At 49.7% G+C, this 12,246-nt stretch overlaps 1 long non-coding RNA gene across 1 annotated transcript; it reads right to left on the reverse strand.

Annotated features, from left to right (window-relative positions):
• Window positions 1-8,894: 8,894 nt before the first annotated feature.
• Window positions 8,895-11,564, reverse strand: LOC141736780 (uncharacterized). The gene is made up of 3 exons (XR_012585060.1): window positions 11,409-11,564; window positions 11,231-11,330; window positions 8,895-10,121 (listed from the first exon to the last, which is right to left on the reverse strand). It is a non-coding gene; the product is annotated as an uncharacterized LOC141736780 (long non-coding RNA).
• Between the last annotated feature and the right edge of the window lie 682 nt (window positions 11,565-12,246).

The following is a 12,246-nucleotide window of genomic DNA, read 5'->3' on the forward strand; positions in this document are numbered from 1 at the left end:
AAGATACACAACACAGACCACATGAACGACATGACAACATGCACAGGCTAGAACTGCCCTGCCCGGGACGCGCTAGCGTCACACTGAACAGCAAGCAACATCCTTTTCCTTCCCAAATATGTGCCCCGACTGTGCCCCGGGACAGCCCTCGCCACTACGCTAACATTAAAGACCCCATTTTTCAATTGTCCACCTCGGCCCCTCTCCGGCACCTGACTGTCAACTTAGCTTTTGGAGGGCCAGGCATCTGAATCCTTCTTCGATGCGGTCCGCAAAAACCAGCCACCCGATACATTTCCGCAGTCACCGGGTTCCTCCTCTTCCTCTGCAAAAGGAAAAGAAAAAATAATCCCAGAGGCAGCCACAGTACCAGCAATAAGCATCCTGAGAGGAGATGCCAACCTCTTCCACAACACGCTCTGCCTCACGAACGCCGTGGCATTCTGCTTGCCCGCTCCGCGCCTATTCCGGAGTCCGAGGCTGCAGTGATAGTTATTCACAGCACCTAAGTGACCAAGAAACACAACATTACCACTTCGCTTCTGCCAAACCGCCACACCATCAACTCCTATCTTCTGTCTTCCCACGGACTCCGGGCTCTGCTGCAGACCCAAAGAGTCAGAAAAGCCCTGACCCGACCTACACCAGGGGCCTGCTGCAAGCTGCAAAGGCTCCAGGGACATGGCAGTACCCTGTGTACTGTGGGGGAAAGTGAACAGGCGCCCCACAGCCTCAAAGAGGTTATACCTTACGGACCTGCTGCTTTCCTGTGAAATGTGAGAACTCCATCTACGACTGCAGACAAGATGCTCACCTGGTCCCTGCGTAGTAATCTCATCTACCCAATTTAGAAAAATTCTATTGGTGTCTTACCTGGGATACCGCAAAGCCAGTGGAAAAAAAAAACCTCCCCAAGGAAGGTCCATCTTCAATACACTCAGGGATTCCAGGAAAATACGCCGTGCCTGGAAAAGAGAAAACTATACCCTTAAACCATCTCGCTGCCCCTGAAACACTCATTACAACAGGACTGACCTGAAAAAACACAAGGAAGAGAAGCAGCATACAACACCCCTCTCTACTATACATGCTACCAAACCTCACCTGGTCCTTCAGGTAGTACCACCTCCAACTTCTTATCTCTGCCCCAGTAGCTGAGCCGCCTCCAAAGACAGGAGCAACGGAAGGACCGGCAGAGCTGTGACCCTGGAGAAACTGGGCAGCAGAATAAGCTGCCCCAGCAGAAGCTGTGGGTTATATACCCCAAGCCCCGCCCAGCACCCTTCCCACCAGCACCTGGGAAAGGGGCCAGGCTGACCTCCACAAGGCATAGAGCCTGCCAGAGGAGCGGCCTTTTCTCACAGGCCTGAAAATTACAGCATGCAAAACACCAAAACAGAGAAAGCGACCCTTAAAGGAAGTGACAACACGTGCTCTTTTATTACCACTACGTCAATTGTGTCAGCAACGGGGCCCAGTAGGTACGTAAACTTAAACAAACTTTTTCAGGACATAGAAAGAAAGAGAAAGACATCTGCCTAACCTCCGTAGGCAAGTAGATCATTAAGCCCGATAAACATGTTTTTAAAAGAAAACACCATGTCTTCCGATTCCTTGTAAGAGAAAACCCACAATGTTAGCGGGGTCACACGTCACTTCTAGCAAGACTCCGCATATTACCCGACTTCTGCCAGAACCACGTTCTGAACAGGACTGACGGACAGAGTGCAAGCAGAGGCTTGTGCGCCGCCTGTAATACAGCGGGTGAGAAAGCCAATGCTCTAGGCTACAGTTCTCCTTGGCCGAGTCCGCTCCGGTGCCCTAACCATCGTTGCTGTCGTAGCTCAGGCTGGGCATTAAACCAAGTGACAGATGCTCTCTTTTACCTTCTCTCCTGAGGAAGGAAAGAACGTGAGGGAGACTTAGGAACTGAAAGAGAAACTGAACTCTTTCATAATGAAATATAAACAGAAAAGTTCTACCGAGGAGAGACAACAATAACAGGAAAAAATAAAATAGATAAAATATACACACAAGCTGGTATCAGGTTCCCAGGATGACCATCGCTTCACCAGCAGGCATGGGCAAAGTCCGAGACTGGACACGGCAATGGATTGGAACCGGATTCTGGATCTGGTTGCATAAATGCACGGATTGGGATCAAACCCTGTCAGACAGAGGAGTCCTCGGACGCCAGCCGCTGAAGGAAAGGTACCGACCCCTTCGATCCCTCTGCTTTTATACTGAGCGTGATAATGATGGGATGCAATACCCCATCAGCCAGATTCGGGTCACCGGTCCCATCTACTCTTCACTGTGGCTGCGACCCCTCTATGCTTTTCTGCTTCCGACCCTCCAACGGGGAATATATAAAAGTGAGCTGAGCTGCACTGTTACAGCAATAATTATAAGCAAGAGCCTCTCCGCACAGCATCCCTTCGCATTAAGTGTAAATACAAGGTCTTGGCTCTCTGAAGGCAGATACTACCTGAAAAATACGCCATTATCTTCATAGAGTTCAGTTCGTTGGGAGAGACTAACCTGAAAAGTAAAGTGACTGAAAACAACACTGGTTCTCTTGTACCTCAGACCGACACATGGCTACGTAATCTCATATGCGCATTAAAAAAGAAGTGGCCAAATGTATTTATGGAGCCACAGGTCACATCTTCCCTTTATTACCTCGTGCCAAGCCACCTTTGTACCGCACTCCTGTTGGGTCGGCTCCCCTGCATCGCCCTGTCCATCTCATCTCTCTGCATCTGAAAAAAACCACCAATAATATCAAACATTACCCTGACGCAGAGCAGTAGCTTAATTCCAAAGGTCTTGTTTCTACTTAGGAACCCTGTTCACCTAAGTCCAACTAAGTACACCTAAGTCCAAGTGCCATCCAAAAAAAAAAAAGTAAGCCCGCAACAATTACACCCCACAGAAAGCAGCCTTACTGTCTTTGAGATACTGTCTCCTTCGCTAACCGTGAACACCCTCTCCAAATTAGCTCCGCTTATGCCAGCACCCACTAATGAAACACCCAGCCACACAGCCTCCCGAGAGTTAATCGATTCGAGACGACTACGCAAACTTTGCCTGGGTCTAGACAGATCCTCATATTCACTAGAGTCTCATCCTGATTCTGCCTACCGTGGACACTACGCACCTGGGCAGGGCCACCCCAAGCCAAACACACACACAGTCATCGACCAACACTGTTAAGAACACCATGAAAGACACGCCTGAAAAGACGAGAGAAAACTCTCAGGAAGAAGAATGACACCGGGACCAAAGTCACCATCGGGCAAGAAGGCCTGCGGGACTGTGGTGGTGATGACGTGAAGAGGCTCTACGGAACCCCCTGAAACAAAGCGTAGAACTTCACAGTCCCTGATGAGAAGGGATTGTCGAGCCCGACAAGATGTATGTGCAGGAAGCCTGGCTTCAAGACCTAAGAACGTAACGATGCAGGGAAGAAGTCCCAGTCGCGGAAGTGGGCCATCCGGAAGCTTCCAAGACACAAGGCCGATGCACGCCTAAAGCTTCTAACGCAAGAAGAGCGGCAGCCGAATGGTGCTATGCCCACGGATCCGAGCATTCGAGACCCTAAGGACGATGCCCGAGTCCTCACGCCATGCTCGTTGAGCTTAAAGATGACCTCGAGACCCGAGAAAGGGCTAAGATGCAGAACACAGACCACACAAGTGACACGACAACACACACAGGCTGAAACTGCCCTGCCCGGGACGTGCTAGCATCACACTGAACAGTAAGCCACATGCTTCACCTTCCCAAAGGAGACTGTGCCCCGGGACAGCCCTCGCCACTACGCTAACATCAAAGACCCCATTTTGCAATTGTCCACCTCGGCCCCTCTCTGGCGCCTGACTATCTACTTAACTTTTGGAGGCCCGGGTGGCATCCAAATCCATCCTTGATGCAGTCCACAAAAACCAGCCACCCGATGCACTCCTGTGGTCACCAGCTTCCTCCTCTTCCTCTGCAAAAGGAAGAGAAAAAAATAATCCCAAAAGCAGCCACAGCACCAGCCATACGCAGCCTGACAGGAGATGCCTCCTCCACAACACCATCACCCTCCTGAATGCCGTACCCTGCACGCTGTGGGGAAAGGCGGCGAGCCGTCCCACACCCTGAAAGACATTATACCTTACGTCCCTCTTCCTTTCCTGAGAAATCCGAAAACTCCATCTACGGCCGCAGACAAGATTCTCACCCAGTCCCTGCGAAGTGATCTCATCATCTGCCCGATTGAGACAAATTCCATTGGCGTCTTACCTGGGATACAGCAAAACCAGTGAAAAAGAGAAACCAAATAAAGTTCAGTCTTCAATACAGTCAGGGATTCCAGGAAAATACACCGCATCTGGAATAAAGAAAGCCATACTGTTAAACCATCCCACCGCCTCTGAACACTCATTACAACGTGACTGACCTGAAAACCTACAAGGAAGAGAAGCAGCATACAACACCACTCTCTACTATACACACTACCAAACCTCACCTGGTCCTGAAAGTCTTACCATCTCCAACTTCATACCTCCGATTCTCTAAATGGGATAACATCTCCGCCCCAGGAGCTGAGCCGCCTCCAAAGCTGCAATCGACGGAAGGACCGGCATAGCTCTGACCCTGGAGAAGCCCGGCGGCAGAATGAGCTTCCCCAGCAGAGGCCCTGGTTCCTGTACCCTGGGCCCCGCCCACCCCCCTTCCCACCATCACTGAGGAAAGGGGTCAGGCCCACCGCCAGAAGGCATAAAGTCTGCCAGAGGAGTGGCTGCTCCTTTTCTCACGTGCTTGACGATTACAGCATGCAAAACACCAAAACGGAGAAAGCAGCCCTTACAGGAAATGGCAATACATGCTCTTTTACTACAGCTACATCACTTGTGTCAGCAATGGGACCGGCTAGAGAAGTAAACTTAATTAAACTTTTGCAGGGCGTAGATAGAGATACATGTCATGCTAACCTACACAGGAAAGTAGATCATTAAGCGCAATAACAATATTTTTTATCAAGACTCAACATGCTTTAGATTACTCGTAAAAGAAACCCCACAGTGGGTCATACAGCACTTCTAACGAGACCACGCATATTACCCAACTTCTGCCAGAACTGTATTCTGGATAGGACCAACAGTCAGATTGCAAGCAGAGGCTTGTACGCTGCCTGTAATACAGCGGCTGAGAAAGAACTGATGCTTTGGGCCGCCGCTCTCCTCGGCTGAGTCCACTCTGGTACCCTAACCGTCGTTGCTGTTGCAGTTTAGGTTGGGCATTAAAACAAGCAACAGATGCTCCCTTTTAACTTCTCTCCCGAGGGAGGAAAGAATGAGAGGCATTTATCGATTGAAAAAGGAGCTAAGCTGTAAGGAAATATTAACAGAAAAATAATACCAACAAAAGACAACAGTAACAAGAAAACAAGGAAATATATACAACATATACACAACACGGTATCAAGCTCCCAGGGTGACCATCGCTTCACTGGCAGGCACAGGGAAAGTCCGAGACTGGAGTCAGCAACGGATGGAAACTGGAGTCCGGGTCTGGTGGCGCAAACACATGAATCGGGATGAAAGGATGACAAATGGACAGAGAAGTCCTCGGACGCCGGGCGTTGAAGGAAAGGTACCAACCCCTTCGATCCCTCTAGCTTTTATACTGAGCACGATGAGGATGGGATGGAATACCCCGTCAGTCGGATTCGCGTCACCGGTCCTGCCTGCTCTTCAGCATGGGTGCAACCCCTCTACGCTCTTGCACTTCCGACCCTCCAACATGGTGTGCACAGTTACCTAACAGAGGTTGTTACAGCAATAAGTATAAGCAAGAACCTCTCCGCATAGCATCCCTGGGCATTAAGTGTAAATATAAGGTCTTAGCACTTTGGAAGCTGATACTACCTGAAAAATACATCATTATCTTCAGAGAGTTCAGTTAGAAGAGATTTACCTGAAAATTAAAATTACTGAAAGGAAAACTGGCTCTGTTGTACCTCAGACCAGCACATTCACACATAGCTATGCAACCTCACATTCACATGAAAAAAAAAAAAAAAAAGAGTACCCAACTATCTTCATAGAGGCGCCAGTCACATCTTCTCTCTAATACCACTTGCCGAGCCACCTCTGTATAGCGCTCCTCTTGGCTCCCCTGCATCACCCTGCACATCTCATCTCTCTGCATCTAAAGAGAGAAGAAAAAAAATCAAAAACATTACCCTGATGCAGAGCTTAATTCCAAAGGTCTTGTTTCTACTTTGGAATACTGTTCAATTAGATCCAACTACAGCCTGCCATCAAAAAAAAAAAAAGCAGCCCACAAACATTACACCCCACACAAAGCAGCCTGAACATCTTTGAGATATTATCTCCTTCGCTATCCGTGAACAGCCTCTCTGATGTAGCTCTGCTTATGCCAACACCCACTAATGAAACACCCATCCACCCAACCTACTGAGAGCAAGTCAATTCCTGATGACTATGCAACTTTTGCCTCAGTCTCGACAGATCCACATATTAACTATAGACTCTCATCACTATTCTGCCTGCCCTGGACTCTACACACCCAGGCAGGGGGGCTCCAAGCCAGACACACACACACACAGCCCAACACTACACAGAATGCTAAAAACAATGCGCTTCAAGGATGAGAGAAAACTCTCAGCAAGAAGGATGACACTGGGACTGAAGTCACCGTTGGGGAAGAAGACCTAGAGACTGTGGTGGTGATGTGAAGAGGCTCTACGGAAGCCCCTGAAACGAAGTTTAGAACATCGTCTGTGATAACAAGGGACTGTCGAGACCAATAAGATGTATGCGCAGGAAGCCTGGCTTCAAGACCTAAGAACATAATGACATAGGGAAGAAGTCCCAGTTGCAGAAGCGGGCCGTCCAGAAGCTTCCGAGACGCAAGAACGATGCATGCTTTAAGCTTCTAACGGAAGAAGAGTGGCAGCCGAATGGTGCTGTGCCCATGGGTGCGGGTGTTCCAGACCCTAGGGATGGCGCCTGAGGCACCATGCCGTGCTCCTGGAGCTTAAAGATGACCTTGAGACCCGAGAAGGGTCTAAGACACAGAACACAGGCCACACGAAAGACAGGACAACACACACAGGCTGGAACCGCCCTGCCCGGGAATGCCAAACAGTAAGCCACATCCCTTACGTGCCTAAAGGAGACTGCGCTCCAGGACAAACCTCTCCCTTATGCCAACTTCAAAGACACCTTTTTGCAATTCTCAACCTCGTCCCCTCTCGGGCGCCAGTCTCTCAACTTAGCTTTCGGAGGGCCAGGGGCCCAAATCCATCCTTGAGGTAGTCCACAGAAAACAGCCATCCAATACGTTCCTGTGGTCACCAGCTTCCTCCTCTTCCTCTGCAAAAGAAAAGGAAAAAACATTACCCCAAAAGCAGCCACAGCACCAGCAATAAGCATCCTGAGAGGAGATACCAACCTCTTCCACAACATCCTCAGCCTCGTGAACGCCAAGACATTCTGCTCGACCGCTCCGTGCCAATTCCAGAGTCTGACGCTGCGGCAACAGTTATTCACAGCACCTAAGAGACCAAGAAATGCAACATTAGCACTGCGCTTCTGCCAAACCACCAGTCCCGTGCTCCTCCTCGATACTATCCGGCTCACCTCAAATGCGAGAGCCTAGAACACACCAGGCTCCGGCAACACACAAACCCAACTGCAATACCTGTCCCAGAAGGACTCATGAACCCAGCTCCCTTTTCTAGCCCTCCCCCAGTGCCAAGCCCCTCTCTTCTCCCTGACCCATCAGGGAAGGAGCCCCACTTCTTCCCCACAGCTCCTACCCTTTATTTGCCAGCCTGAACACCCAGCGTCGGACGCTTCTCGGGAGCCACTCTTCCCAGCCTCTCCCTGCGTTCCGCCACCACCTCCTATCTTCTGTCTTCCCACGGACTCCGGGCTCTGCTACAGACCCACAGAGTCAGCGAAGCCCTGACCCGACCTGCAACAGGGGCCTGCCGCAAGCCACAAAGGCTCCAGGGACACGGCGGTACCCTGCGCACTCTGGGGGAAGGCGACGAGGCACCCCGCATCCTGCAATATGTTATGCCTTACGTCCCTGCTGCTTTCCTGAGAAATGTGAGAACTCCATCTACGGCTGCAGACAAGATGCTCACCCAGGCCCTGCAAAGTAATCTCATCATCTGCCCGATTGAGACAAATTCTATTGGCACCTTACCTGGGATACGGCAAAGCTAGTGGGGAAAAACAAACGATAAAGTTCCATCTTCAATACACTCAGGGATTCCAGGAAAATACGCCGTGCCTGGAAAAGAGAAAACTGTACCCTTAAACCATCTCACCGCCCCCGAATGCTCATTACAACGTGACTGACCTGAAAAACCCCAAGGAAGAGAACCAGCACATGAGGCTGCTGTCTACTATACATGCTGCCAGACCTCACCTGGTCCTCAAGGTCTTACCACCTCCAGCTTCCTACCTGCTATTCTCTAAATGGGCTAACATCTCCGCCCAAGGAACTGAGCCAGCTCCAAAGCTGCAATCGACTGAAGGACCAGCAGAGCTCTGACCCTGGAGATGCCTGGCAGCGGAATGAGCTGCCCCAGCAGAGGCTCTGGGTTATATACCCCGGGCCCTGCCCACCGCCCTTCCCACCAGCACCTGGTAAAGGGGCTGGGGCAACAAGGCATAGAGCGTGCCAGAGGAGCAGCTGCTCCTTTCCTCACAGGCCTGAGAAGTACAGCATGCGAAACACCAAAACGGAGAAAGCGACCCTTAGAGGAAATGACAATACGTCCTCTTTTATTACAACTACATCAATTGTGTCAGCAATGGGGCCCAGTAGGTAAGTAAACTTAATTAATCTTTTGCAGGGCATAGACATAAAGAGAAAGACGTCATCCTGACCTAAATAGGCAAGAAGATCATTAAGCATAATAACAATATTTTTAAATCAAGACTCAATGTCCTTTAGTTTCCTCGTAAAAGAAACCCCACAACGAGTCATACAGCATTTCTAGCAAGACAACGCACATAACCTGACTTCTGCCAGAACTGTGTTCTGGATCGGACCGGCAGACAGAGCGCAAGCAGGAGCTTGTACGCTGTCTGTAATGCAGTGGCTGAGAAAGAACCAAGGCTTGGGGCCGCCGCTCTCCTCGGCCGAGTCTGCTCCCGTGCCCTGTCCGTCCTTGCTGTTGTGCCTTAGGCCGCGCAGTAAAACAAGTGACATGTGCTCCCTTTTAACTTCTCTCCTGATGCAGGAGAGAAGAGAGCGAGACTTAGGGACTGAAAGATAAACTGAACTGTAATGAAATCTTAACAGCAAAATAATACCAAGAAAAGACAACAGTAACAAGAAAATAATTAAATGCATACAGGACATACACAACCCGATACGTAACTCCCAGGATGACCACTGCTTCACTGGCAGGCACGGGGAAAGTCCGGGACAGCACTCGGTGACAGACTGGAACCGGATTCCAGACCCGGTTGCATAAATGCACAGATGGGGGTCAAAGGACAATGAACAGACAGAGGAATCCTCAAAGGCCAGACAACAGGTACCGACCCCTTCGATCCCACTGCTTTTATACAGAGTGTGATGATGATGGGATGCAATACCCCATCGGTCAGGTTCGGGTCACCGGTCCTGTCTTCTCTTCACCGTGGGTGCGATCCCTCTACGCTTTTCTGCTTCCGACGGGGCATATATAAAAGTTAGCTGCACTGTGCTGTTATAGGAATAAGTATAAGCAAGAGCCTCTCTGCACGGCATCCCTTGGCATTAAGTGTAAATATAAGGTCTTGGCGCTCTGAAGGCAGATACTACCTGAAAAATACGTTATTGTTTTCAGAGAGTTCAGTTCATTGGAAGAGACTTACCTGCAAAGCAAAGTGACTGAAAACAACACTGGTTCTGTTGAACCTCAGTCCAGCACTTCCACGCATGGCTACGTAACCTCACATTCACATGAAAAAAAGTGGCCAAATGTATTCGTGGAGCCACCGGTCACATCTTCCCTTTAATACCTCAGGCTAAGCTACCTTTGTCCTGTGCTCCCGTCGGCTCCCCTGCGTATCCCTGTCCATCTCATCTCTCCGCATCTGAAAAAAAAAAAAAAACAACACACCAACATCAAACATTACCCTGATGCAGAGCAGTAGCTTTATTCCAAAGGTCTCCTTTCTACTTAGGAACCCTGTTCACATAAGTCCAACTACAGCCTGTCATCCAAAAGAGAGAAGCCTGCAAACATTACACCCCACACAAAGCAGCCTGAACATCTTTGAGATACTGTCCATTTCACTAGCCGCAAACACCCTCTCTGACTTGGCTCTGCTTATGCCAGCGCCCGCTAATGAAACACCCGTCCACGCAGCCTCTCGAGAGCTAATCGATTAGAGATAACTATGCAACCTTTGCCTGGGTCTAGGCAGATCCTCATATTCACTACAGACTCTCATCGTGATTCTGCCTACCCTGTACACTACACACCCGGGCAGGGCAGCCCCGAGCCAAACACACACAGACTGACGCTACACAGAACACCACGAATGACGCGCCTCAAGGATGAGAGAAAACTCTCAGCAAGAAGGATGACACCGGGACCAAAGTCACCGTCGGGCAAGACGAACTGTGGCACTGTGATGGTGACGATGTGAAGAGGCTCCACAGAACCCCCTGAAACGAAGTGTAGAACTTCACAGTTCCTGAGAAGGGACTGTCGAGCCTGACAAGACGGACATGCAGGAAGCCTAGCTTCAAGACCTAAGAACATAACGACACAGGGAAGAAGCCCCAGTTGCTAAAGTGGACCGTCCGGAAAGTTCCAAGATGCAAGACCGATGCACGCTTTAAGATTCTAATGCAACAAGAGAGGCAGACGGTTGGTGCTATGCCCATGGGTGCAGGCGTTTGACACCATAATGATGGTACCCGATGCACATTCCATGCTCCTGGAGCTTAAAGATGATCTCGAGACCCAAGAAAAGGTCTAGAATGCAAAACACAGACAACACAATCGACATGGCAACACACACAAGCTGGAACTGCCCTGCCCAGGATGTGTTAATATAATACTGGACAGTAAGGTACATCGTTTACCTGCCCAAAGGAGACTGTGCCCCGGGACAGCCCTCCCCGCTACGCTAACGTCAAAGACCCCATTACACAATTGTCAGCCTCCGCCCCTTTCCGGTGCTGGTCTCTCAACTTAGCTTTTGGAGGGCTACCATCTGATTCCATCCTTGACGTAGTCCACAAAACACAACCATCCGATACGTTCTTGCGGTCACCGGCTTACTCCTCTTCCTCTGCAAAAGGAAAAGAAAAAAATAATCCCAAAAGCAGCTACAACACCAGCAATAAGCATCCTGAGAAGAGACGACGACCTCCTCCACAAAACCCCTCGAGCCTCCTGAACGCTGGTGCAGTCTGATTGCCTCCTCCGCACTGATTCCAGAGTCGGATGCTGCAGCGACAGTTATTCACGGCACCTAAGAAACCAAGAAACACAACATTTGTACTTCACTTCTGCCAAACCACCAGTCCTGTGCTCCTCCTCGATACTATCCAGCTCACCTCAAATGCGAGAGCCTATAGCAGACCAGACACCATCAACAACCAAACCCAATGACAAAACTTGTCCAAGAAAAATGCATGAACCCACCTCCCTTTCCTAGCCATCCCCTAATGCCAAGACTTTAGAAACTCCCCCCCTTCTCCTGAACCATCAGGGAAGGAGGCTTACTGCTCCCCCACAACTCCTGCCCCTTATTTTCCAACTGCTCCTCAGGACCTGCTCTTCTGAGCCCTACCCTGTGTTTGGCAGACACCTCCTGTCTTCTGCCTTCACAGAGACTCCGGGCTCTGCTACAGACCTGGAAAACTGTTACAGAACCTACCAGTAACCGCCTGCAAACCGCAAAAGCTTCAGGGCCACTGTGATACCCTACATGGTCTGGAAGAAAATGGTGAGCCATCCCTGCTGTTATGACCCTGTTGCTTTCTCAAAACAGATAAACTCAATATATGGATACATACAAGACAGTCACGCTAAATCCTGCTCCAATATCTCATAACACATCTGATTGAGACTAACAAAAACACCAACTAACATAGTGTACATCAAAATTAGAAAAGAGTACAAAGTTCTATCTTCAATGAAGTCAGAAATTACAATAAAACACACCACCTGCCATAAGCAAAAAAAGAACACATACTATTAAA

Source organism: Larus michahellis, unplaced genomic scaffold (genome assembly GCF_964199755.1).
Source record: "Larus michahellis unplaced genomic scaffold, bLarMic1.1 SCAFFOLD_100, whole genome shotgun sequence".
Classification (NCBI taxonomy): Eukaryota; Metazoa; Chordata; class Aves; order Charadriiformes; family Laridae; genus Larus; species Larus michahellis.